The sequence below is a fragment of the Miscanthus floridulus genome, chromosome 10 (assembly GCF_019320115.1).
Source record: "Miscanthus floridulus cultivar M001 chromosome 10, ASM1932011v1, whole genome shotgun sequence".
In the NCBI taxonomy this organism is placed as follows: Eukaryota; Viridiplantae; Streptophyta; class Magnoliopsida; order Poales; family Poaceae; genus Miscanthus; species Miscanthus floridulus.
The window spans coordinates 114,472,037-114,497,516 of record NC_089589.1 but is presented as its reverse complement, the minus strand read 5'-3'; the positions used below and the strand labels follow the sequence as shown (position 1 = coordinate 114,497,516).

The window sequence follows — 25,480 nt, the reverse complement described above, 5'->3', positions numbered from 1 at the left end:
TCGTGTTGTCGATTTTAGAAACTGTTTTTGACCGTAGTAGTGGGAGGTGCACAAATGGTCTCCGATCCAACTGATAAAATATGCACATAGTAGTGAATAAGGAGATGATGATTATTATATCAATATATATAGTAACAAAAATACAGAAAGATAGGGCGTACACTTTCAGATTATAGAACAAAATCCCGGTCAATTCACTTGTCAATCAAGTACTAGTTACCTTATTACTACAAGAGAAACAGCACCGAACTGACTGTAGTTCGATCTCACCCAAACCGTGATATAGTGAACAGAAAAGTGCAACACCACAGATTTGAATCGTTGAATCATCAAAATAAAAAAAAAGAGAGACAAATATTCTAAACGGAAACTAGTGACATCATACAACAAAAAGCTGATTAAACCTCGTAGTCTGTGCGAGTGTAGACCCCAAGCGCGTCAAGATAGGACCCCGCGCGCGCAAAGAAGCCGACAATGTTGCCATCAGTATCCGCTGGAGCAGTGAACGGAGTTCCACCTCCCTGTCCGAATGGCCTGTAGCCACCGCATTGGTTCGTCGCGAAGCTCAGCGATGTTATGACGACAGTGTTGGGCGATGCGGCGTCCAATGGACCGTACGTTCCGGAGATCCCCTGCAATGACTCCAAAGGCCCGAGTCTAATCTGCAACAGAGAGCCAGTGTTGAAAGAGTGCACTACAGTCCTGATCAGGGGCGGATCTAAAGGGGGCTGGGGGGCTCCAGCACCCCTACAGCCGGTGCATCAATGGAAATATGGGGAGGGTGAGGGAGAAGAAGAGGTGGAGGAAAGAAAAAAAATAGAGAGAGGAAGAAGAAGAGACTAGCCCTCCTTCAATTCTGTTCGGCATCCGCCACTGATCCTGATAGTTTACGAAGAAGATCCATAAATCCTAGCAGCTAATGATGCAGACGACGTTTCCTTGAATGTTCATAATATAAGTTCATTAGCTCACCGTATACGCATTCCCACCAGGTCCACCCCACGGACCTACAGTGTGCTCGTTCCCGTCGCGGTCCATGTATGAGAATTCGATCGAATGGATGACGAGGTCACTGCAGATCGTGACACTCACTAAGCGGTGTGGCTCCGGTAGTCCAGCCCCGTCATCAATGAAATGTGCCTCTCCTCCACGTCCGCCCCACGGCCCACTCTTGCCAAGCACGTCAGCCTAGATCGATCATGTTCCAAATTAAGAGAGTGGAGATGGTAAAAAGAGAGATTGTCTAACATGAGGGACGGAAGAAAATGTTTGGATGAAGTAATAACTTAGGACTGCTAGGTAATTAATGTACCTCGTGTTCTATTATTCCGTCTTGCTTAGGGTTTGCATAGACACCGATCGCATGAATGACTGAATCTGCACGCCCAAAGAAGCCCACATTGCTGCCATTGTCGCGCATCGGAATCTGGAAAGGAGTTCCTCCGCCTTGCCCAAACGGTCCACATGTGCGTGTGTTGGTGACCAGAGTGAGCGACGTCACAACATCAGCTGCCGCCGACTCTTTGGTGAGTGAGCCGGTTGTCCCAGAGACCACCCTCTGAGCTCCGAAGGACCAAAATCAATCTGCAAGGAAAATGAGACACGATTATTGCTCATCACACACACAGTGCAATATAATCAAGCTAGCTCTGAAGTTAACGTCGTGCGAAACGGTTATTCAGCAACTTAGCAGCAAGAATTGAAGAGCAAGACCAACACCACGTAGAAAAAAGTTTTTAGGGGCGGCTGGTATTGATTTGTAGGGGCGGTTTTGCCAGCCGTCCCTATGAAAGAGTGGCTAAAAATCAATGATTTGTAGGGGCGGTTGTCAGGCCGCCCCTACAAATCGATTTGTAGGGGTGGCTGGATATTGAGCCGCCCCTATAAATCAATTTCCAGAAACGAAAAAAGGGGCAAAAAATAACAATTTTTTTTTAACCGAGGAGGTCCCCACGGGCAGCCACACACACTCTCACTCTATGGTTGCAGCATTTTTCACGATTTTTGCACACTTTACGTCGGCCGGGATTCGAACCGGCGACCTCTCTCTCGCACACCATCTCCTCTACCACTACACCTCACATTCACTTTGTGTCCACAATCCATTTTGATTCCCCATGTATTATACAAAACTGAGCATAAATTGATTGTTTGAGGCCCTAAACTAATTCAAATGAAAAAGTTGTCAACTACAAAGTTTTATAACTTTTCGAGATCTACAACTTTCATTTTGGTAGTTTCTCCATCCGAGGTCACTTATAAAATTTGAATTTCAAATAATAGAAATTCGAACGTAGTTTTGCATGACAAGATGGTTTCAAATGAGAAAGTTATCAACTACAAAGTTTCATAACTTATCGAGATCTACAACTTTCATTTTTACTGTTTGTCCATCCGAGGTCGTTTAAAAAATTCAAATTTCAAAATTTTAGAAATTCAAACGTAGTTTTTCTTGACAAGATGATTTCAACTGAAAAAGTTGTCAACTACAAAGTTTCATAACTTTTCGAGATCTACAACTTTTATTTTGGTTGTTTCTCCATCCAAGGTCGTTTACAAAATTTAAATTTTAAATTTTAGAAATTCAAACGTAATTTTCGTTGACAAGATGATTTCAAATTAAAAAGTTGTCAACTATAGAGTTTCATAACTTTCCGAGATCTACAACTTCTATTTTGATCATTTATTCATCCGATATAGTGGTAGTAACATTGTTCATAAATGTTACATATCTATCGATGTTTTACCACCGATAGCCTGCCACGGGGGTACCCGGGACAGTTGTTCGGGCTTCGACGAATAGCGGAATTCGGCGGTTATGCAAAGAGACTCACGATTTATACTGTTTCAGGCCCTCGACTTGGTCGAGTAATAACCTTACGTCTAGTTTTGGCGTCAGCCTGTTTGCGTTGTATTGCTTTGAGTATCGGGTATGCGTTCTTCCCTTACAATGGGTACCCTCACCAGCCCTTTATAGTCCAGGCGCTAAGAGGCGTTGTTTGTGTCCTATTCGGATACAAGGTCAGAGTCCTAAGCTACGCTTCGGGCGCCTTTCCTTGTATAGTTTGAGTTGGAGTTTCGATTTTGCACGTTGCTTTGCTCCGCGTTCTTCTTGGCGATTGGGTTGTAGGCCTTGTTACCAAGGCCTACCTCCCTGCAGTATGGTCTATGGGGGGCCCGTAGGGTTCCCCATCAACAAGCCCCCAAGCATTTCATGATTGAGCTTCAAGGGCCGAGTTGTTGTAGTCTTGATCCGGGTCCTTCTTGAAGTGAAATCTTGAGATGGTCTTCTTTGATTCTTCTTTTGGCTGATGTGCACTTTTGCTTGATGTCCTCCGGGTTCTTTTTCCTTTGAGTGCAGCGAGTGCAATTTTGCAAAAATTGCACTCATTGAGTGTAGCCCCCGAGCCTTCTGCTTTTTGGTACAAAAAGCTGGAGGGTCAAAAAATTTGAAAATATGTTTTTCTGTGGTAGGTACTTGCAACCCCCGAGCCTTCTCCGGGTTCTTTTCTGTTTAAAAGAAGCCGGAAGAAGGGTCTTGATTTGTACTCCTTTGATCTTTGTCTTTTGCTGGTCACGGATGGGTCTTGCTTTTGTGTACTATTCACCTTTGTTACTTTGCTCTTTTGTTCTTTTCCTCTTTCTTTCTTTTGATCTTTCGCCTTATTTACCTTTGGTTTGCTATAAATACCTTCTTTGTTGGTTGTGGTTCTTCCTTGAGTTGGAAATTTCTTCTTCAATTCTTTCTTCATTCGTAGATATGCTGGTGTGTGAGGTTGAGCAGCCCCCGAGCTTATGCTTGCTTGGTAATGAACATGCTGCTCTATCTGTTCTTCTGCGTCCGGGCTGCCGCTGCTGCCGCCACTAGGTTCCTTGTTGCAATATTGTCTCTATCTTATGTCTGAGTTTATCCGGTCCTGTTTGGCCGTCTGTAACCTTTGTATTTGTCTTCGATCAATGATATGTATAATTTTTCTCTGTCCGAGTTCTTTTTCGACTGTAATCCTTTGACATTGTAATTTTGTATGTGATCCTTCATACGTCTCCGAGTTGTTTGTTTGGTTACTTATTGCTGTTGTCATTCTGGTTGTTGGAGAATTCAATGCATGTCTTCACGGGCTGTATTGTTGCTTGTGGAATATTCTCTTGGATATGCTTGTCCTTGAGTGCTGTTCTTTCACGCCAGAGTCCTCTTTCATTGAATTCTGTCTTTTCATTGTGTCCTTAGTTAGATTTCTTCTGTTGGTGCTCCTAGTCCATGTGCACCGCTTCTTTTGCCTATAAATGCCCTTCCGGAGTGCTGTTTTGATTCATCGAGCCTTTTGTTGCCTGTTCTGAAGTCTCTATAGTTATGAATATGATAGTGTGTGAAGTAGAGCAGCCCCCGGGCGTATTTTGTAGTTCTTGTACATTTTGTTGTAGCTGGAGGAAGTCTTGTGATGTGGGCTTCGTCCTGTCTTTCTTTTCTTGTGAGATGTCTTTGAATAATATGGACAAGTTTCGCCCTGTCTTTCCTTGTGGCTTTTTTCTGCTTTGCCATAGCTTGTTTCTTCTTGTGATGTAGTAGAGTTGATGGAGTTGATTATATTTTTCTTGGGGTAATCAACCGATTTGTACTGTAGATCGCTCCTTGGGCGAAGTAGTCGATCATACCGCTCTTTGGGTCGGCGACCGAGTTGTTTGGAGTGTTTGTGCCGCTCTTTGGATGAAGTAGTCGATTGTACCGCTCTTGGGGTAGACGATCGAGTTGTTGGAGTGTTTGTGCCCCTCCTTGGGCAACATAGTCGATCGTGCCGCTCTTGGGGTAGGCGACCGAGTTGTTGGAGTGCTTGTGTCCCTCTCTGGGCGAAGTAGTTGATCGTACCACTCTTGGGGTAGGCGACCGAGCTGTTGGAGTGCTTGTGCCGCTTCTTGGGCGAAGTAGTCGATCGTACCACTCTTGGGGTAGGCAACCGAGTTGTTGGAGTGCTTGTGCTGCTTCTTCAGTGAAGTAGTCGATCGTACCACTCTTGGGGTAGGCGACCGAGTTGTTGGAGTGCTTGTGCCGCTTCTTGGGCGAAGTATTCGATCGTACCACTCTTGGGGTAGGTGACCGGACCCGTATAGCACAACCGTTTCCGGGTTGGCTGTTTGCAGGGTAAGTAAGCAATCGTACCAGCTCTTGGGGTAAGCGATTGCGCCCGTATAGCAACACTGTTTCTGGGTTGAGCTATTTGCAGGGCTGCCCCTTTTTCCCCAACCTGATTATGGGTTGGTTCTGTCCGTTGGATAGGGCTGTCAGTCGTACCATCTCTTTATGGTAGAGTGACAAATGCTAGCTTGGGTCTCCTTACCCAAGAAGCTATTTGGCTGTTGCCCGTCAGTCAGACCATCTCCATATGGTTGAGTGACAAGATTGCCCGTGTAGCGCAACCGTTTCCGGGTTGGCTGTTAACAGGGAAGCCCCTTTTTCCCCAACCTGATTACGGGTTGGTTCTGTCCGTTGGACAGGGCTCATATTTGAAGCTGTTCTTCTTGAATATTCTCTGTTTTATTTCTCTTGAAACTTGAGTACAATCTGTTGTACTTAATTGTAGAATCTTTTGAGCTGGCTGATATGCCAAGTGTTCTTTACAGGTATTTCATCTGGAGTCATCAACTCGTATGTGCCGAGTCCTGTTGCAGTCTTCACGATGAAGGGTCCTTCCCATGGACTGAGTAGTTTGTGTCGTCCATCTTTCTTCTGGATTAGTCGTAGTACTGAGTCCCCTGGCTTTAGTGATCGGGGTTGAGTACTTTTGTCATAATGTCTTTGTAACCCTTGCTGATATCTTGCATTTTGTATGATTGCACTGTCTCTTATTTCTTCTATTGAATCAATTTCTAACCGCCTTGTTTCTTCTGCTTTGCCTTGTTCATATTGTTCTATTCTTGGAGATAGCTATATTAAGTCGGCTGGTAGTACTGCCTCTGATCCGTAGACCAGAAAGAACGGTGAGTATCCAGTTGCTCTGCTGATCTGGGTTCTTAGACCCCATACTACTTTTGGTAATTCGTCGATCCATTTTCCACCATAATCTTTCAAATCTTCATATAATCTTGGTTTTAAACCTTGTAATATGAGTCCATTTGCTCTTTCGACTTGTCCATTGGCCTGTGGGTGTGCTACTGATGCGAAGTCGATTTCTATCCCACAATCTCTTGCCCAGTATTGGAATTCTCTTGCTGTAAATGGTGAACCAAGATCTGTGATTATTCTATTGGGCATGCCAAACCTATGCATGATGTCTTGTATGAATTCCACTGCCTTTTTTGCACTGTATTTGACCAAAGGTTTGTATTCAATCCACTTTGTAAATTTGTCGATTGCCACAAATATGTATTCGAAGCCTCCTTTTGCTTTTTTGAGTGGTCCGACTTGATCCAGCCCCCAGCATGAGAACGGCCAAGCCGGTGGTATGCATATTAAGTTGTGAGCCGGCACATGTGATTGCCTAGCAAACATTTGGCAATTCTTGCATGTTCTGACGAGTTCTGCATCTTTGAGTGCTGTTGGCCAATAGAAACCGGTTCTGAATGCTTTGCCGACTAGTGTCCTAGAGGCTGCATGATTTCCACAGCATCCTAAGTGGATTTCGTCCAAGATTTCCTTTCCTTTATCTGTCGGAACACATTTAAGCAGTACTCCTAATGATGCTGCTCTTTTGCATAGTTTATCCCCCACCAGAACGTAGTTTTTGCTTCTTCGTACAATCCGGGTTGCTTCTGCTTTGTCTTCGGGTAGTTTCTTCTCTTTGATAAAATCAATGTATGTTTATCTCCAATCACTTTGTATGACCATGATTTGTCTTGACTGGTCTGGTTCTTCTGCTTGATCTATTTCCATTGGATCTGTTGTCTCCTTCTCTTTTTCTGTGTTCCCGAGTTGTTTGATGGATGGGGCTGTGAGTTCTTCCACAAATATACCGGGTGGTACTTTTGCTCTATCTGATCCTAATTTTGCTAGCACATCTGCTGCAACGTTGGAATCTCTTAGTACATGATGGATTTTGAGCCCTTGGAAATTTTTCTCCAATTTTCTGACTTCTGCACAGTACGCATCCATATTATCTTTTGTACAGTCCCAATCCTTATTGACTTGATTGATTACTACAGCTGAATCACCGTAGACAAGTAGTCTTTTGATCCCAAGCGAGCTTGCAACTCTTAGACCGTGTATTAATGCTTCGTATTCTGCCTCATTGTTAGTTGCCTACCAAAGTATTTGTAGCACATATTTTAACTGTCTCCCTTCTGGTGATATGAATAGTACTCCTGCTCCAGCTCCTCCTAACTTTAGGGAACCGTCAAAATACATTTTCTAATGATCAAGTATTGGTTCGGGTTCTTTTTGACTGATTTCTGTCCATTCGGCAATGAAGTCGGATAATGCTTGAGATATGATTGCTGTTCTTGGTTTGAAGTCTAGGTTGAGAGCACCCAGTTCTACTGCCCATTTTGATATCCGACCTGTTGCATCTTTGTTGCGTAGAATGTCTTGAAGAGGAAAATTGGTTACCATTGTAATCTTGTGTTCATGGAAATAATGTCTCAGCTTTCTTGATGATATCAACACTGCATAAAGTAGTTTTTGCATGTGTGGGTATCTCACTTTTGATTCTGTTAGTACTTCGCTTATGTAATAGACTGGTCTTTGCATTTTGTATGCGTGTCCGGGTTCTTCTCTCTCAACCACAATTGCTGTGCTGACAACGTTCTTGGTTGCTGTAATGTATAGCATCATGTCCTCTTTGTCTTTTGGTGGTGTCATTACTGGTGATGATGCCAAGTATTCTTTTAACTTTTGGAATGCTTCTTCTGCCTCTTCTGTCCATTCAAAATTTCCTGCCTTTTTTAATAATTTGAAGAAAGGTAGCCTTTTTCTCCTAGTCAGGAGATGAATCTGTTGAGTGCTGCCATGCATCCTGTAAGCTTCTGTATGTCTTTAACTTTCTTTGGAGGTTTCATATCCATGATGGCTTTAACCTGCTTTGTACTTGCTTCAATTCCTCGGTTACTGACTAGAAACCCGAGTAGTTGTCCTGATGGTACCCCAAAAACACACTTTGTGGGGTTTAGCTTCCACTGCCATGCTTTTAGATTTTTGAAAGTCTCCTCGAGGTCTTCTATCAATGATCCGGGTTCTTTTGTCTTGATTACTACATCATCAATGTATGCTTCTGTATTTCTTCCGACTTGACTCCCCAAGTAAGTTTGAATTGCTCTTTGATATGTTGCCCCTGCATTTTTTAGCCCAAAAGGCATTGATTTATAGCAATATGCCCAAAAGGGTGTAATGAACGATGTCTTGCTTTGGTCTTCTTCTCTTAAGGATATTTGATGATAGCCTGAATAGCAATCTAGAAAGGATAACAGAGCTGATCCTGCTGTCGAGTCGATGATTTGATCAATCCTTGGTGGGACATATGGATCTTTTGAGCAATGTTTGTTGAGGTCTGTGTAGTCGATGCACATGCGCCATTCTTTTGAATTCTTCTTCTCTACTAGGACCGGGTTGGCAAGCCAATCCGGGTTGATTATTTCTCTGATGAATCCTGCTGCCATGAGCTTGGTGATCTCTTTTTTGATTGCTGCTTTTTCTGTCTGGAGCGAATCTTCGTAACTTCTGCTAACGGGTTTGGACCCTTTGTTCACATCAATTATGTGCTCAGCCAACTCCCTTGGGACCCCTAGCATGTCTGCTGGCTTCCAAGCGAAAATATCTTTGTTGTCCCGAAGAAAGTTGGTGAGCGCAAGTTCCTATTTGGGGTTGAGATTTGCACTGATGATTGCCGTCTTCTCCGGATCACCAGTCAATAGGTCAATAGTCTTGGTTGCGGCTTCTTTTGGTGGTGCAAAGTTGCTTGGCTTCTTAACCGGTATCTTAATCTCATCTGGGTTCATTTCGTTGGCCATCATTGCAATCTCCTTTCCTTCCTTTATATCTTATAATCTTTCGGATATTTGTACTACTTGTACGTCGCAATCATGTGCTTTCTTTAGATCTCCTTTCAATGATAATATGCCCTTTGTTGTTGGCATTTTGAGCAGTAGGTATGGATAATGTGGTACTGCCATGTATTTTGTTAAAGCTGGTCTCCCAAGTATTGCGTGGTAGCATGATTCAAAGTCTGCAACTTCGAATTTGATGAATTCCGTCCGGTATTTGTCTGGTGTGCCAAAGGTGACGGGTAGGGTTATCTGTCCGAGGGGCATAGCTGCTCTGCTGGGTACTATTCCGTAGAATGGTGTGCTTGTGGGTGTCATTGGACCTTCACAATCTAGATTCATCCTTTTGAGAGTATCTGCGAAAATTATGTTAAGCCCGGCTCCTCCATCGATGAGTACTTTTAGTTACTGCTACTCCTGCGATAGTCGGACCCAGTACCAGCGGGTAGCATCCTGTGTTTGCTGCACTGGTCCATTGGTCTTCTCTTGTGAAGTGGATGGGGTACTCTGACCAATCTAGATATCTTGGGATGGCTGGTTCAGCTGCCATGATGGCTCTGTGAGCTAGTTTCTCTTGTCTTTTGCTTCGTGTGTTAGGAACACCTGAAAATATCACCGCTAATTGGCGTTGGGGTTCTTGATAATCTCCTTCAGCTCTCTTTTCCTCCTTCTTGGATTCTTCTTGCTTTGGCTTCGAGTTGTTTTGATTCCTGTTTTCTCTCTTCATGAATTGCCGCTGAAAAGTGCTGCATTCAACTAACTTGTGTCTGGCCCCTGGGTGTATGTGACACGGCATGTTTTCTATGTTTTTCGGCGCTCTTCCTCGGTAGTTGTTACTCTGATAGTTGCTATTACTGTTGTAACCGCTGTTATTATGGTTGTTGCTATTGTTGTAGTTGCCATTGTGATTGCTACCATTGCTATCATTGCCGTTGCCATTGTATCTTCTTTTGTTGTCTGTGGTTGCCACCATATTGTCCTGCCTTGGTCTTTTGTCTTGCTGTCTGTAATCGGGTCTTCTATTCTCTGGGTTATCCCTAGCAAATCTGTGCCGAGTTCTTTCTTCCGACGAAATTAGCTTCTCAACAACCCTCTTGAAGTCTTCATTTGTTCTTGGGTTCTCATTGAAATAGTCCTTGTATTACTAGTTTGCCCAGATTCCTTCTGCAAAGGCCTCTATCACCTCCCTATCAGTAATGTCATGGACATGAGCCCTGAATTCTCCAAATCTTCTATAGTATTCCCTTAGACTTTCTCCTCTCCTTTGCTTTACTCCTTTCAATTCGGCTGCAGTCATTGGATGGGTAATAATGCCTGTGAAGTTGTTGCAGAAAGCTTCTTGCAAGTCTTCCCAATACCTGATTGATCTTGGCCTCAATTTGTCAAACCATTATAGCAGCATTGCTTCGAGGGCCATTGGGAAGAATAGAGCCTTGATGTCGTCGTCTCCTCCAGCTAATTCAATAGATTGGGAGTAAACCCTTAGCCATTGTCTTGGTTCGACTTTGCCATCATACTTGGAATGATTTGCTGGTTTAAACTTGTGCGGTAGCTTTAAAGTTTGTAGTCTTCCTGCGAAACAAGGGAATCTGTCGTATGGTTCCATTCTTCCGTAATCTGGCGATCTTGCCCTTCTGTAATAAGACCTATCTTCTTTTAACTCAGACTCTCCGTAGTCATCTTCTTTGTCAAATCTTCTTGATATTTCTTCGTACCGTTGGCTCAATTCTGGTTTGTCTCTTTCTTGTTGCTTTGAGTAGTGTTCCTTCCTTCCATTGATATCTACACTTTCTATCGGTCCTATCCTTTGAAAATTTGATTTTTTGGGTGGCTGCTCCCTTTGTGGCTCCTGTGGAACTTCTTCGCTGGGTTGTTTTTCTGATCCTCCGACTTCTTTCTTCTGGTCTTCCTTTGCTTTCCCATTATTCGTGAGGGCGTACAACTCCTTTGTTAATTCTTCAATTCTTTCCCTTTTTGTATTTTTTGTGGCTTCTTTTTCCGCCTTCTTTCTGTTGTATTCCGTTAGCTCCGCTTTGTATTTATTCCAGACTTGCTTCCTTTGTTTAGCCCGGTTCCTCCTTCTAGCTTTCAATTTGTTCTTCTTTAGCCTTGCTAGTCTTTGCTCATCATTTTCGTTGCTGTCGCTTTTCTCATCTGGCGAGACGTTGCCTTCTGATTCGTCTGAAGATTTTATATCTGGTATCTATGGTGGTTCCAAAGGTTGTTCTAACTGCTCCGCCATGTATACAGTATACCTCTTCTGAGCTCTTCTTGTACGGTATTCCATCCTTCGTTTGGTTGAGCTGTCTGTAGCTTCTGAACTAGATCCGAGTTCTTTTCCCTCTTGATAAGGTAGTTCTTCAACGCGCGTGTCAGTCTGGACTTTGCTTGAGGTGAAAGAACCTGGCCAATGCACCACACAATCTTGCGGGGTCACTGTCATGATCATCCCTTCTTGTGCTCCCTCCAGGAGTATTCTTCTTGCTGAGTTCATCTTGTTTTGGGTAAAGTGTTGATAGATCGATGCCGCGTTGCGCAGTCCTTAAGTTTCCAAGTTCTTCTTTGAGTTGTACGGGTCGTATCCCTTCACGATCGTTGTTGTGTCTCCGAGTCCAATTAGGCTTGGCTCTTGTGCCGTGAAGATTGTCTTGGAATCGGGTTGTATCTCTTTTTTAGAGTCGGTTTCGTATCCGCCTTCTTCCTTATTCCGAGTTGTATCCGAAGTTGAGAGTTTTGTCATCTTCTCGGCGAGTTTGTATTGAACTTCGTCATCGAATTCTTTTTCTTCTCGGAGACGGGTACGAAGCTTGCCGTCACTGTCAGCCTTGCAGATCCAGGATCCGAAGACAAAGGTTGTTCCCACCGAAAAGGTCATCTTGAGGTTGAGGTCCGCCGAACTCTCGAGAAAAAATTCGTCGAAAGCCCCTACCTGGCGCGCCAGCTGTCGATGTTTTACCACCGATAGCCTGCCACGGGGGTACCCAGGACAGTTGTTCGGGCTTCGACGAATAGCGGAATTCGGCGGTTACACAAAGAGACTCACGATTTATACTGGTTCAGGCCCTCGACTTGGTCGAGTAATAACCTTACGTCCAGTTTTGGCGTTAGCCTGTTTGTGTTGTATTGCTTTGAGTATCGGGTATGCGTTCTCCCCTTACAATGGGTACCCTCACCAGCCCTTTATAGTCCAGGCGCTGAGAGGCGTTGTTTGTGTCCTATTCGGATACAAGGTCAGAGTCCTAAGCTACGCTTCGGGCACCTTTCCTTGTATAGTTTGAGTTGGAGTTTCGGTTTTGCACGTTGCTTTGCTCCGCGTTCTTCTTGGCGATTGGGCTGTAGGCCTTGTTACCAAGGCCTACCTCCCTGCAGTATGGTCTATGGGGGGCCCGTAGGGTTCCCCATCGACAATATCCATCTTATTGTTTATGAAACTATAAGAGAGATATGTAAAATTTGTAAATAATGTTATTACCACTTTATCGGATGAAAAAATGACCAAAATAAAACTTGTAGATCTTGATAAGTTCTGCAACTTCTATGTTCATGATTTTTTCATCTGAAATCAATTAGTGTTCCAAAATAACGTTTGGCCTTCTCTATGTGCTCCTCTAGATATTGTTCCTCTTTTGCCCCTCTCTTTTTTTCTATTTTTTTGGCTGTCGTTGTTTTTTGGGAAATTTCGACTTTTTATTTTTATTTTTTTGATATTTTTTCTTCACTTAGGAGCACAAAAGAAGTAACCACAGAAAATATGAGCTCAAACAAGTGAAAGACGTGGCCTGTGGAAATTTCAGAAGACATGCTCAAAATCGACAAAAAGCTTGTGACCACGAAAAGATGATCTTGTGACCACTTTTTGACCAATCTAAAATTTTCGAACCCCGGCAAAGCTAGACCAGTTTTAAGAATTGGCTCCGAATTAGAGGACAAAACGGGAACAATAATTTCAAACAGTATTTTCAAGTAGTAAATGATCTCAACTGAAAAAGTTGTCAACTACAAAGTTTCATAACTTTTCGAGATCTACAACTTTCATTTTGATTGTTTCTTCATCCGAGGTCGTTTAAAAAATTTGAATTTTAGTGCTTACTTTTTAATATTCGGCGTCTATTTGTAGAGGCACTTCATTTTTGAGCCGCCCCTATAAATCAATTTATAGGGGCGGCTAGATATTGAGCCGCCCCTACAAATTAATTTGTAGGGGCGGCTGGATATTGAGCCGCCCCTACAAATCGGGTAGGGGCGGCTGATAACACCGGCCGCCCCTACAAATTGATTTGTAAGGGCGGCTCATTTGGCAACCATTTGTAGGGCGGCTCTATCACCAGCCGCCCCTAAAAAAAATCGTCCCGTTGCTAAAAAATGTTTTTTACGTAGTGCAAATAGCTTAGGTTCAGTATCCCATTTATATTTTTCATCTTCTAATGAAATGGGAAAAAATCTTCTGAATATATTTACTCACTCACCGTGCAAATAGTCCCACCGCGACCACCCCATCCACTTGTGTGTTTCTTGCCATCACAGTCACTGTATGAGAACTCCAGTGAATTGACCACAATGTCACTATGAATGGTCACGCTTTCAAGACGGTGTGGTGCAACCTTGATATCGCAAGGTCTCCCTTCATTCCCTCCCCATGGCCCAATCTTGGCAAGGGGAGCCTAAAAAAAATTAAGTAAATAAGTACGTCACAAGATTAATAAAACAACACAAAGATCATATATAGATAGAAAGCAAATAAAATGACAAACTATAAGAAGTGTTCATGACCGGACCTTATCATTCTCGTCTTGTTCTTCTTCTATTGTTTTATGTGTGGGATTGACATAGAGACCAAAAGCATCCAGATACCACCCTGCACGCGCAAAGAAGCCAACAATACTGCCATTGCTCTGCACGGGGATCTGGAAAGGAGTTCCCCTTGCTTCTCCAAAAGGTCCGTAGGTTTTGGCATTAGTGATGAAACAAAGCGATGTTATAACACCAGCTGGCGCTGCGTCAAATGGGCCTACTGTTCCAGAAACTTCCATAATGTACTCTGAACGACCAAGCTGAATCTGCAAGAGACAATTTTAATTAAAAGCATATTACTATTACCAGGCTCGTTATGTCTCTGTTATTTGTGGAAAATGGACATTGCAGCACGGATTAATGGATACTAAGAAATGTACACGCACACTCACTTTAGTGTGCTTGCTCCCTTTATTGTTAGGGCCATTTCCGCCCCACGGACCTGCAGTGTGCCGCTTCCCACTGTAGTCACTGTATGAAAACTCAACTGCGTAGATGACCTCACCGCTAAAAATTGTCAAGCTGTCCAATTGGTTGGGTAATACTTCAATGTCAAGGTGGTTTGAACCTCCAGCTCCACCCCACTGTCCAATCTTAGCAACCCTCACTACTGCAGACGGGCTCTTTGCCGAGTGCTTAGGGCACCCCTATTGCACTCGGCAAAGGCTTTGCCGAGTGCCGCACTCGGCAAAGAGCAGTCGGCAAAGAACCCATCGGCAAAGGTTTCTTTGCCGAGTGCCACATATCGGGCACTCGGTAAAGCCTTTGCCGAGTGTCACGTCAGCACTCGGCAAAAAAAAAATCCAACGTCAACTTTGACGGCCTCTTAGCCGAGTGCCACCTCAGCGGCACTCGGCAAAGAATTTTTTCTTTTTTTTTTGAAAATTCTTTGCCGAGTGCCATACTCTTGCACTCGGCAAAGAAATTTTTTCTTTTTTAAAAAAAAAAATCTTTGCCGAGTGCCATGGCTCTGGCACTCGGCAAAGCTGGGAAATTGGGTCTCTGCTTCCCAGCTTTGGCGAGTGCCATGGTCACGGCACTCGGCAAAGCCCTCTTTGCCGAGAGGGGAAAATGCTTTTTTTTGGTTTTTTGCTTTCCATCAGCATAAACAAAGAAATCACATAGATATCAACACACAGCACATGATATATCACATACACATTCATATTCCATCACATACACATCCATAACCCATCACATACACATCCACCATCCATAATACATCACATACAAATCCATTGTCCATAATCCATCACATACATTCGCATCATCCATGACAATATCCATCACAATATATATATGTCTCTAGTAGTAGTCCAACATAAGGCTAAGTCTAACACAAGTCCATGCAACATGAAAAGAAACAAATAAACGGTACCTACTGCCAGCCTCCCCACCCAGAGTGTGAACTGCCACCTTGAGGAGGGCCAGTTGGCCACCCGGACTGTGGAGAAGGGCCACCTTGAGGAGTCGGGTTCGAACCCGCCGACTGTGGCTGCACAAAGGAGAAGCGAATTCATGAGTATCTACAGGAGGGCCACACAAGCTAAAGGAATAAAGAACCATATATACTCACCGGAGTCCCTACAGGAGGAGAAGGAGCCACAACTGGAGCGAGCAGCGACTGGGGCACGACCACACCTGGGAAGGCCTGAAGGCTCGCCATGAAGCTGAACATGTCCTGCAGCCTCTGCGCCTCGGCCGCCCTCTGGGCTTGTACAGCCTCCATCTCATGGGTCCTTCTCCTACATAAAAAGGCAATAGGTTAGAATCCATTGAAAATTTCGGCAGCACCTCCCCTGCACGGGGAGGTTTCCAAAACCTGCAAGAAACGTAGGCGCGATGGCCAACAACCACATATATACCAAACATAGGCATGAAGGCCAACAAACATATACATACCAAGACGAGCCATGTACTTTAGTTCTCTTTCCATGCAGATGAAAGTATCGAAGTAGTACAACAACAAGTACTACTACCACTACAACTACTACTAACACTAACACTACTACTACTAACACTACTACTATCACTACTTACTACTAACAATACTACTAACACTACTAACTACTAAGTGTGTTAAACAAACAATGAAAAATTAGAACACCAACGAATAAATTAAACCGAGAACACTAATACTATAAATATACAAGAACAACAAAAAGATTATGTGTACTTCTGTCATGATTAATTGTCAGATGGCAAAAGGGGTATATTTATATACTATTATAGATTTACTAGAATCACAAAAGATATGAGTATGATTCCTTGTTGATGGGACCTGTAAAGTCCATCATGATGCCATGGTTTTTTGTTTAGACCATGGAAACAGTTCCAGCCTCTTTGAATGTATGCAATGAAGTCCTTACAAAGATTTTCAGCTAATAAACAACTGAGCAAATGTATGGGTAAAATGTAGACACAAAGGGGTAGGGTGTGCGTGCATGCGTGCGTTCATAGGGGTGAATGTGTGCTCGTGCATGTGAGCGTCTGCGTCTGTAACTGGGTCTCGCAAAAAAATAATAGGAAGTCATCATAAGCCATGAAATACCCTGTTGGACGGTCGAAACAGTGAAGTCAGGGAACTACCTTTAGGAGGGGAAGAAATTGGAGATTGATCAAGTCATAGGGAAGATTCCATGAAAAACTCATAGTTCCATACCTTTCAGCCCACCACTGACTTATTTTCTGATGTAGTCATCTCTATCTATATATTTTTAGAAGTGAAATACCAACTAGCTCTTTCTTTTATAAATGCTAATCCAAACAAACTATATTGCACTGGACCCTTCGATATGCGTTCTATTAAAGCTATGAGAATGTTGGATTGCCTATAAGAGACGCAACCAGGCTCGTGGGATGCAGATTTCCTGCAGAACTTTCTCCTATAGGAAAACTAGAATTCTTTGCGTTTCCCATGGGCCTAGCTAGCTCAATGCCATGTGGCTTACCACTAATGATATTATATTATTAGTTTGTGATTCATATATAGTAAGTGATATTAGCAATTTTGAAGGTAGTTAAGTAAAATGAGGTAAACTAATAAGATGTACCAAAATTTATTGGGAGCGCTTATTTCCTTGTGTGCCTAATCCCCCCCCCCCCCCCCCCCCCCCCCCCCCCCCCCCTCTCCTGAAGCAAATATGTTTCTTAGTAGTTACAATTATTTACGTGAAGTACTGCATACAGATGAAATATGATTTTTTTTCATGTGAAACCCTTCACTTTCTTGGCCATTTAAAGTTTTTGTTTTTTCTTAAGAAATTACTTAATTAGGGCCTGTTTGTCTCGTTGTATGTATGATCTAGCCTGGCTCGTATGAGTTGAGCCAGGTTCATTTAAATTTAAATCTGGTTTTGGATACATACAATTCCTTTTTATTTGGTTGTTTGTATATTTGTCGAGTCTAGCTTAGAAGATTCAGAGTTTGGTTGCATATGAAGACATGTCACATGGGATAAAATGTTAAAAACAAGTGTCGTATGACTGAATAGACCAATGCTTATTTACTTTATGGCATGGTATGATTTTATCAAGGTATCATCATTTACCATACCGTATCCTGTGATGATGGTGCTGTAGTAATATAAGTCTCCATCTCTTCCAATTCACGGATAACATCACTTATATCAGGTCTCCTGTGTTTATCAACCTCGATGCAGAGCTATTTCAATGCATCTCTTCGCTTGCTGGCAATGTTCTTCCACGTACTTTGATGATGTTGTAATCCTATCCCTCCAACTTGTTATCACCTAGAAATCAAAGGAACAGCCAACACAAATGTTGATCATGTAAATTGTGTAGACATACATATGTGGTACATCATCAGAATGAAATTACACTTCACTAGGAGAAGCAACCGTTTCTTACAAGTTCCATGAAATTTTCCGGAGATGGCATTTCACCACATTTATCATATCCCATTAGTCCTGCCATTATCTGTATGATTATAATACCTAAGCTGAATATATCATTCTTATCTGATATTTGACGTCTCGACATGTATTCTGGTGCCATGTAGTACCTGTATGGTATCGAAGATATCATGCAACCACCATTTAGTTAATAACAGAAAAAAAAGATGACATATATCTCTTGAAGCATTATACTTACAGTGAACCTACGATATCATTTGTGATATGTGTATATATTCCACTGAAGGGCCTTGATACACCAAAATCTGCAATTTTTGGTTCCATATTCTTATCCAGAATCACATTGGCAGGTTTTAGGTCCAGATGGAAAATAGGTTTTTCCAATCCTTTGTGAAGATAATGTAGACCTTTACAAATTCCTTTAATTATTTTGTAGCGTGTACACCAGTCAAACCCACAAGACTCGTCTGCAAAAGTAGAAAACAACAATGCTATTGAAATGTAGATTTTTTTTCCGTGCTAGGCTCCTATATTATACGATCAGATAAAATAACAATACCACCATACTGACCATACAGATGTTTGTCCAGGCTTCCACCTGGCAAATATTCAAAGCAGAGAGCTCTGTATATCCTTTTAGCAAGTATATGTTCTCCATCAAGCTCGAATGCTGCATGTCGTGTCTCATTGCAATAGCCAATAAATCGTATGATATTTTTATGTTGGATCCTCATAAGGTTGCTGAATTCATTATTAAATTGCGCATCGTCAAGTCCTCGGACATCATATAGCTTCTTCACAGCAATCTCTGTACCATTGTTCAGTACTCCCTGTTGTGGAGCCACTTATTAAGATATGTTACATATGGTACATGGGATTCTTGGAGTTCATTATTAGTGATGCTTATAACTTGAACAGAGGTATGAGTATTAATTAGATAAACCTTGTAAACTTCTGCATAGCCACCAGCACCAATTATGTTATGCTCAGAAAATCTTCCTGTAATACTTTCTAGAAAGAGTGCCGGTAAACCGCTTGGCATCGTACTTGAGTGATCTGCTAGCTACTCAACTCTTAACTGCATACACAAAATATTTTCTGTAAGAACATCTAAGGCTTACCTTGCTTTTCCTTCTCAGCTGAGCCAACGAAATATTCACCAAAGCTAGATATCAGACTGAAAAGAAAAAAATGTATGTATGGTAGTCGCTTTTGCTATAATATAGCGTACATGTTAGTTAGGACTATCTAGAAATTACCTACTCCCTCCGTTCCAATTATATAGATCGTTTCGGTTTTTTAGATACAGAACTTATGTTATATATCTAGACATATTGTATATCTAGGTACATAGCAAAAGCTATATTGTACCTAGGAAAACCAAAACGACTTATAATTCGGGACACGAGATGGTAAAATTTATGCATGATAATGCTATTGGCCTTTTTGCACAATAGAGTAGCAAGCTCTGTATGTCCCTTGACCCCTGCTGGGTTCTTCCCTCGTCTAGGCAGGTCAAAGGTCAACTTTATTTTTATGTTCGTAGAAACATTTATCACCATCTATGTCGGTAACGTCGAATGAAAAACAAAATAATCACTACCTATTTTTAAAGCAACAAGTAACGAAAAAAATTTGCATTTTTACAAATGTTGGAGGAAGGCGAGACAAACAATCCAGAAATAGGACCAGCGAGAAGTCAACGGATTAGTGGTTTACTTTTGGTGGTACATTCGAATCTTTTATCATTTAGCTCCACGCAACCCTTGCGATTGGCATTCATCCGCCCTGTTCGTTTGGACTTGTTTGGCTGATAAGCCATGGCTGAAAGTACTGTTGGCTGATTTGATGTAAGAGAAAAATACTATTTATTGGCTGAAAAAGTACGGCTTATAAGCCAAACAAACTCAAACGAACAGGGCGATCATCAAGGAAGAAGTACAACAATACAAGGTTGCTTTCATACAGGATGTGCCAACTTAATGGTGCGAGGTCATGTAACTTAGAATTTCAGGTGCTACAATTTTCCCTAGAAAAGTTTTTTTTTCCTACTTCTATAGGTCATGGTGGACGGTGGCCGCTTGGTGCCGCCACCAAGATAGCAGTAGCCATTTGCTTTCTTTTTTCATGTTTTGTTTCCTCTTATGTGTTTGGGGTGTTTTATTCTGGGTCTCTCTTTTTCTTCTAATGAATTAAGCGAGCAAACGCTTGCTGACATTTAAAAAAAAACTATATATATAGTGATGAGTGTTACCAGCGGCGGACCTATAATTTTAGCGATGAGTATACCGCAAACACACGGGTGGCGGGGAGGGGGCTCCAGGCCTGGTCGAGCCCAAATGAAGTGACTATTACCGTGGGGGTATTTTAAGAAAAAGCACCGGGGAGCAGTGCTCCATGGTTTTGGTTCAAAATTTAGTCAATAAAATTTCCTACACAATTCAGTTATCATAAATATATGTCCGATACCCTTCTAATACTTCGTAATATGCATAAAACAATTGTTTGGTCTATGTGCTTTGTAAAGGACAGTTAAGTACCGTAGGTAATTTATAGGGATAAAAAATACAGTAGCAGGAAACCATGGTCCACCCAGCATACCACGTGAGTCCGCCGAGTGTGTTACTCTACCCTTCAGCCATACCTGAACTCTTATAAGAAACCGAAATGAATAACTCTAACGTGCACGCGTGTTCGAGCATGGTAGAGTCACGACCGTACCTTTTTCTTATTGGTGGATCTGGGCCAACCAATCAACAGACCTCTCCATAAAGTTGATGGGAGCGACAAGATGGTGGGGTTGGAGGCGCTAAGTCTGGCTCCAACAGGACACCTATTGCGGCACATAAATTTAAAATAGGTCTTCAATAGAATACTTATAGCATCCAACAGAGTATCTTTAAAGAAGACCTATTTTAGATGTAAGGAGAGGCGTAACCTAAATCTGAGTATCCTCTCTCCTAAAGACCCATTTATAGAAAGGGTTGTCTTTTGGGTCGTGTTGTTGGAGAAGATAAAAAATGGGTAATGAACCATTTGCCTGTAGCGCTACCCAAAAAACGAATGGATCTTCTATTTTGGATTATGGTTGTTGGAGATAGTCTAATACGCAGGTACGTACAGTGTCCCAATCTCCAAAAAAAAAAGAATCATTCTCACTTTCCAAAAAATAAACAACTTTTAACTTTAGCCAAATATATTTAATAAATTATTAATATTTATGGTATATAATTAGTACCATTAGGTAGATCGTTGAATATATTTTTATAATAAATTTTTTTAGAGATATAAATGTTGTACATGTTTTATATAAAACTAGTCAAATTTGAAAATGTTTGACCAACACGATTCCTATATATTTTTTTTTTTTACGGAGGGACCAAACTGACCCTGGTTCCCATTACCCGCATGCCTGGACTGCATTCACAACACGCAAAGGCTCTCTTCGTCCTTAGTACGCATGCAGTTCCGGCTTCGCATGCATGTTGGCCCAAAATTTCACGGGCACGGTTAGCTTGGCTGTGCGGTGATCGTTTGAGTTGAAAATCTATTGGCCTACACATATACTATTGTTTATTCCTCCCGTTGCAGCGCACGGACATCTTTGCTAGTTTAGGCCCTGTTCGATTGGAGAAATTTTGAAAGAATCTGGAGGAATCTGTGAGAGGAAAACACAGTTTCGGATAAAAAAAAATGGATCAAGCCGGGTTTAAGGGCATGCGAATGGGCCTTAATCAAAGAGTTCAAAAAATCACGCTGGTCTGGCAAAAGAGTTGATTAATTGCTAGAGTTGAACTCAGCTCATCAATCAACTCCAAAAGTGATGACCCTTAACACCAGGGAGGAAAGGGAATTTTGATTTAACTAAAGTGTAACGAGATCCTATTTAATACGGGTGAAACAAGAAATAGATACCTTAATTAAAACTTCATGGTATGTAAGATGATGTCCGAAACGACATGTGTCGTCCCAATATTTTGTGCATGAACAAAATTTACAAACATAAATAGAGATGGACATGCATGAAATGAATAAGTATGCACATATACAAATATATTATTTTTAAGATGAAGAAACAGATCGTGTCTCACCGGGCGTTGATCCGGAGCCTGCTGCCTGGTCCCGGATCGAATGAAAGATGTTGCGGCGTACGTACCTCCGTATTACGTGCAACCGTCCCAAAAAGTTAGCTTTGCCTGGGCTGCGGGTGCTCGGAGCACAGGGGCCACACGGTGTGTATATTTATATACGCAGCACCTGTTGTCCCCGTGGAGGTGACACAATAACCTGCGGCTCGGGCGGAAAAAACATCGGCAATGCTACGACTGTGACGTCCGACGGCGTGTCAGATAATGGTGGAATACGGCACCGCGCGTCACTCGCTGCTCCGTCTTCGGAACGTGGCGCGCGGAGTGGACCCGCCGGCACTACAAAACAAAACGCTTTTACCACCGGCACCAGCAATCAATTTACGTAGCGTGGTTAAAATAGGCTCCGTGGCGGGCACCTCTTTTGCCTGCCACGGTTAACCGGTGGCCGGCCGGCCAACGAGGCCGGCCACCGAGGCGCCCGCTGTGGGAAAATGGTTTACCGCGGCGGGCCACCTTACATGCCCGCCGCAGGAAATCGTTATTTACCGCGGCGGACGGTATGAATCGTCCGCCGCGGTTAATACGATTTACCGTGGCGGGCTCCTTAAACTGCCCGCCGCGGTAAAGAGTTGGTTTACCGAGGCGGGCGATTTATCTTGCCCGCCGCGGTAAAGCCGGTACAAATACACAGCACCACCCCTTCATCTTCTCCACGGGTCTTCCCCTCTCAAACTCATGAGGGAGGCTTTGCCCTAAAATTTGAGGAAACTTTTGATTTGAGTTGAAGGGCTTGGATTTGAGGGAGGAGGACATCGTAAGAGGTTCATAAAGGCTCTCCCTCTCTCCTTCCATCCTCTCTCTCTATTTTCATCACCTAGAGTTCTCTCTAGATCTAGATCTAGATCTAGATCAATTTTAATGGAAAAAATGATGTCATGTATTTTTTTAACTTTAGATTCATCATAGATGCATGCTTCATCTTTCACATCGCCATTTCCTCTCCTTTTCATGATTTTGGACGTAAAAATCATCAATTTCTCCTAATTCTTCTTTATTTAATGTTGATTGTGACGGATAATGTTCGCAGGTATGATGGATAGGTCGGAATGGATGTACCGGATCGATAGAGTGAATGATCCGCGGTACCTCTTTGAATTAATGTAGTTTATTGCTGCTGGTAAAGCTCACCGTGAGAGACTGAAGCGGATGACAACCATATGTCCATGTTCTCGTTGCAAGAACCTGAAAGCCCACCGAGACAGCGAGGTGCAAACTCATTTGATCATGTATGGTTTCATCGAGGGCTACATAGTCTGGACATTTCACGGCGAAAGAGTTGGTGCGAGTGGCGGTGCATCTAGAGTGAGCTCTTCGACGCCGACGACGACAGCACCACCGGTGAATAAAGATCCTTTAGGAGCACCCGGCTCCTCATCATCTTCAGCAGCAGCTGTACCAGCCGACAGTGACAACAGTTGTCGTGATTACATCACGGTGGATGATCTAATGCAAGACATGGCCGACGAAGCCGGCGACGGTGGGGATGGTCAGCATACTGTGAGCCAACCCGAGGATGTGTAGCTTGTTGAAGATCTAGTCAAACACTTCGATGAAGACGACGTTGTGTTGGGTTGCCCAAAGTGGTTGGAGAATTTCAGAGAGTTGAAGTAGGCGGCAGTTGATCCTCTCTATAAGGACGGCGGCGATTGTCCGAAGGAGTGCACGGCGCTCCGTTTTAACCTCCATATGTTGATGTTGAAGGCTCATCATGGTTGGTCTGACACTAGCTTCAATGAGTTGTTAAGCTACCTTGCCACCACGTACCCAACGGCTAACAAGGTGCCCGCCAATACTTATCGGGCCAAGAAGCTGATCCGGCCAGTGGCGATGAGACGGTTCCTTAAGGGATCCAATAAGATGGTGTACACGAGGCACAGACGGTTCCTCGCCAAAAATCACAGGTATAGAAGAAGTATTATGAACAAATACTTTGACAATCAGGATGGGCCGCAGCGTGATCAACCGACGCAGACTAGTTGGGGGACAAAGGTGTATGAGATGGTCAAGGACATGGATCAGGTGGAGTTTGGAAAGAAGAATAAGCCGCCTGAAGAGGGACCCAAGCAGACAAGGAAGCGAAAGAGGGACCAGACGGAGGAAGTCCCCGCCGCCGTTCCTTTCAAGAAGAAGTCAATTTTCTTCAAGTACCTGTCGTATTGGAAAACACTGAATACACCCCATGCCATCGACTGCATGCACCTGGAGAAAAATGTCTTCGAAAGCACGATCGGTGTCCTGCTGGACATCAAGGGCAAGACAAAGGATGGTATCAAGTCACGGACGGATCTTGTCAATCTAGGCATCAGGCCAGACCTTCACCCGGGACCGCCTCAGAACGGTAAAGTCGATATCCCGGGTGCGGCCTGCAACCTAACGCAAGACGAGAGGACGGCTTTTCTTAAGTTGCTTAGGGGTATCAAGGTGTCGACTAGTTTCTCTTCCAACATCAAGAGCCTGGTCTCCATGAAAGACCTCATAATGACCGGCTACAACTCACACGACTGCCACGTCATGCTGACGGTGTTCCTACCAATTGCGATTAGGGCTATCCGTCCAGAGTACGTGAAGATGGTCATCACACGGATGTCATACTTCTTTAACCGCGTCACCCAGAAGGTCATTGATAAGGCTGAGCTGCCTGCCCTGAAGGAGTTCATCGCGGAGACCCTTTGCCAGCTCGAGATGTGCTTTCCACCATCTTACTTTGATATTATGCCACACCTAATGATGCATATGGTCGATCAGATCCATCAACTGGGCCCCGTGTACCTACACCAGATGTGGACGTACGAGTGGTTCATGTCCACCCTCAACAGATACGTCCATAACCGCGTTTACCCGGAGGGCTCTATGATCGAGGCATATACAACGGAGGAGGCCGTGAACTGGTGTATGAGGTACATAAGAGATGGGAGGGTGATTGGGCTGCCTGTCCATCACCACAAAGGCAAAACCTCAGGGATGGGGTGCACAGGCCAAAAAGTACGCACCGATGTGGCAAACCGAACGGTGCAAGAAGCTCATTACAGCATCCTTCATCAGTTAGTGAGCATGGAGAAATACATTGAAAAGCACCTGGAAGAGATCCACGCCGCTAATGACGGACAGCGCACGGAGGCATGGGTCCAGAACCATCACAAGAGCAATTTCATAGAGTGGCTCAAAGAGCAACACATACCCCTTAAAGGATGCCCTGATGAAGATACGGAGACCGTTAAGAGGCTTGTGTTAGGCCCATCCAGCCAAATCACCACGTGGCAAGGGTATGACGTCTAGGGCTACAGGTTCCACACGAAAGACAAGGACAAGAAGAGCTCGGCACAGAACTATGGTGTTCGAGACGAGGGCGAAGAAGAGTCCACGGGCCAGAGGAGGCAATACTATGGGCAAGTCGAAGAAATATGGGAACTTGACTATGGCCAAAACCTATGCATAACCGTCTTCCGTTGCCAGTGGGTCAAACCGAATGCAGTTGCAGTGGACAGTTATGGGCTAACCACCGTGGACCTCAAAAGTATCGGCTACAAAGATGACCCGTGGGTACTAGCAACCAATGTCGCGCAAGTGGCCTACTATATATATGCAAAGGACCCAAAAAGGCATGTGGTTGTGTCCGGAAAGCAGCGGATTGTGGGAGCTGATGGGGTGCAGAGTCCCGAACAATACAACAACTATGCAGAGCTCGAACTTTTTACC

At 43.4% G+C, this 25,480-nt stretch overlaps 1 pseudogene; it reads right to left on the bottom strand.

The window, feature by feature from the left end:
- Positions 1-343: 343 nt before the first annotated feature.
- LOC136487003 (mannose/glucose-specific lectin-like) lies at positions 344-18,675 on the bottom strand (annotated as a pseudogene).
- Positions 18,676-25,480: the final 6,805 nt, after the last annotated feature.